Raw genomic sequence first — 3,685 nt, 5'->3', positions numbered from 1 at the left:
AAGGTCTGGAAGGGGCTTGTCATTGTCTGGGGCTGATTAAGTCGATGGTCAATGTATCCTCCTCGTGTAAAAGACAATAGATCATCCTTTAACGTGTCTAATTCGCTTTTAAATTTACTAATTTTTTTCATTTGTACTTCTTGTTTCCTTTCTTGTTCCAGTTGCCACTGCTGTAGTCTCTCTTCTTGTTTCTTTTCTCGTTCTTCTTGTTTATTTTCTTTCCCCTATAACAACTGCTGTAATTTCTCTTCTTGTTTATTTTCTTTCTCCTCCAACAACTGCTGTAAATCTCTCTTCTTGTTTCTTTTCTTTTTCTCCAACAACTGCTGTAATCTCTCTTGTTTATTTTGCTGTTCGAGCTGCCATTGTTGTAGGTTTTCTTGCCACTGCTGTAATCTTTCTTCTGGAAACGAGAAGCGGCAAATCAAACTACAGTTTAGCAGATTTGATGGCAGCAATACAAGAACAGCAAAAGAAACAAGAAGAGAGACAACAGCAGTTGCAAGAAAACCTGCAACAATGGCAGCTCGAACAACAAAATAAACAAGAAAAGAAACAAGAAGAACGAGAAAAGAAACAATTTTTTTATCCCACTTCTGACACCAATTTTTACGTCTCCGTTTGTTAATTAACTTTCCGTAACTTCGTTCCGACGAAACTTTAGCGACACAAGTCCTTACATAATAAAACTGGTTTGTTCTTTCTGAATATAACTTTACCGATACACTTATTTTCAACAGTCGCTCTTTTACAAACGTTATAACAACGAACGTGCTCAACTTCAATAATACTCTCTGACTGCAGATCAATTACACACTGTCTACACACACATTGTTCCGTCACGTTGTCACCCTCTTATATATATACCAAACTACCCTATATCTAGTAATCTCCCGACTATTCCTGAAGGTTCGAGAGAAGTGGCGTGACACTAGTCACGTGACCTCGCTGACGCAACAATACCTTAATAAAATACTGATTAAAGAAAATTACCATTGTACCGAGAATCAAATGTAATGGAAAATACTAAGTAGTGTAACGTATTTTTGAGAGAATTAATTAATGTTTCCAAGGAAATTAGTAAGTAAAGTATCCTACCATAATAAAATACTGTTTAAAGGAAATTACCACTGTACTGAGCGTTAGGATACAGAGCTTTTATAAAACTTACTTGTGAGACTTTGCAGGTGTATCGCCTGATCAATGACGTGTAACTAACTGTTCTTAGCACGTACGCGCGCTCTCTCTAACGGCTTTTTTTAGGGGTTTTATATAAAAAAATCTCGAGTTTCCGTTACTGAGAGAGGAGTGTATTTGAGAAGTTTGCTTTAGTTTAGTTTGAGTGGCCGTTTCAGAGAGAGAGATTTCTGTATCGAACTCGAAATAGTTTTTGAACCAAGATATTAATCGTAGGTTTTTTGTTATAAGCAATCATTAGCTGTTTGTTTACGACTCTAAAGAGCTTGTAAGTTTAAAAATTAGTCGTAACTTTTGTAAGCCTTGTGCTTTTTGAGAACCGTTGAAAACCGTTTTTGAAAATACCGACAAGTTTTGGTGCAGTTGATATTGGAACGCCCCACAGTGGCACAGCAGTATGTCTGCGGACTTACAATGCTAGAATCCGGGTTTCGATACCCGTGCTGGGCAGAGCACAGATATCCCATTGTGCAGTTTTGTGCTTAACTTCAAACAAAGACATTGGAACAGAGAACTTTTTGTAACCGTACATCTAGCGTGAATTGGAACTTTTAATTTATCAACCTGAAGCTGAATTTAAATACAATATGCAGTGAAGGGGTATTGACTTATATCACTAGATATATAAAAGGAGCTTTGTGAGTGTGCAAAAATATTGTCTGCATTGTTGTTTATGAAAACCACTATAAACTTTAACTGTGAAATTCAAAACGAACGTCAGATATCACATATATATATATATATTGTTTTTTGTATCCACAGATGGAAACTAGTGTGTATTTTGGTTATATATATATATATACACGTATTTTACAATCTTGCAAATTTACTGTATAAGAATTAAACTAACCCTAGAAAAAAAAGAAGTAAACCAAACGAAGGAAATAAAGCATTTGCTTTCTAATTTAATAAATTAACTAAGAGATATAAGCCAACTCTTAAAGACGACATTATATTAGTTGCCATTTTTTCTCAGAAAAATGTATCAGGAAGCTTCTAACGCTAAAAATCTGGTTTCTATACTCGTGGTGGGCAGGGCAAAAATAGCTTATAGTATTAGGTTTGCGATTAACATCAAAGAAACAAGGAAAGTGTATGTCTGACCGGTTGTAAGTCACACAGATTTCGTTAGATTGCATATTTTATATATATTAACAGACAAAGCCTGGAATTAAGATTCGCAGTAATTACAGGTTTGTTTTTAACGGGGTCGATCTGTTTTATTTTATTTTAAATAAATTAATACAATTAAGTATAAATATATATCTTAATTAATAACTTAGATTATGTCGTGTTGAAATATCTAATGCGATACCAGTTCGGAATACATGAGAGTGGATATGACACAACATGGGTTTAATCTATAAATAGATTCAGTAATACATGAATGACGTCAAGCTTGGAATAAAACTTCTTTCTTGGGTAAGATAAAGTAAACATATTATAGATTTTGCAGCAGCTTATTCTACACTATTCAGTGCTGTTTGACATTAAAGTTTTCACCTCGTCAACTTAAGAGGACATTTATAGAAAGTGAGGCCCCTTATTTAAACATTACCTAGGCTAAATGAAGATATTTTCTTTATGGTTGAAATACACACACAGTTGGAGTTATCATTATTTTGGTTAAGTAAAAATACATTTGAGTATTAGTCAAAGGGAAGAATGAAGCGAGGGAAGACAAAAGTTGAGTCATATAATTAGAATCAGGTGTACAAAAATATTGGGTGAGCTGTAAAAGTTTAATAATGTTAATTACCATTACGATTATTCTTAAAAAAAGATAGAATTGAGCTACTTTCTCATACCCATTCATAATAAGAAATTGTAAAAATGTCTAACTAACGTAGTTTCTATAACATTATCCACCCACTACTTCCCCTCCCTATGGTGGTTCAGATATATTTGAGAACTTCTAACACTAAAATTTGGAGCTCCATCTCTGCGGTGGCACACCAAAAATAGCTCATTATGTAGCTTTGCGCTTAAACCAAACGAATAAAAAAACACAATAATATTAGGCTCATATAGCTTAACATGTTCTATTCTATGTCCAGTTTCTGTGATCAGCTAATGTTTATAAAATTTAAAGTGATATTCATTTGCTACTGAATTAGACACATTATATGTTATTGGATTTAGTTTCATCGAAATAATGTATTACATGTTTCAACAGCATTAAGGTACAATACAACAAAGAAAAAAAGTAACGAATTAATTTTTATTGTACGGTTTGAACATCTAAATAATAGTTATATATTCAATACAATACTACACCTAAAGTATTCTTCATAGGTTAGTCATTACTAATAAAAATTAAATTGAAAAGTGAACCACTTTTAACGCATTATAATATCCTATTGTGCTCCATGAAACCGGAATGCATTGCAAATTACGAAGATTTTTTTTTCAAGAAAAAATATCATTCACACAGGAATTTTAGAAATATGTTTATATATAAAAATTTAATTCGAGTTTAAAAAGCTCA

This window comes from Limulus polyphemus, unplaced genomic scaffold (genome assembly GCF_000517525.1).
Source record: "Limulus polyphemus unplaced genomic scaffold, Limulus_polyphemus-2.1.2 Scaffold390, whole genome shotgun sequence".
Lineage (NCBI taxonomy): Eukaryota > Metazoa > Arthropoda > Merostomata > Xiphosura > Limulidae > Limulus > Limulus polyphemus.
Note: the sequence above shows the minus strand (reverse complement) of the source record.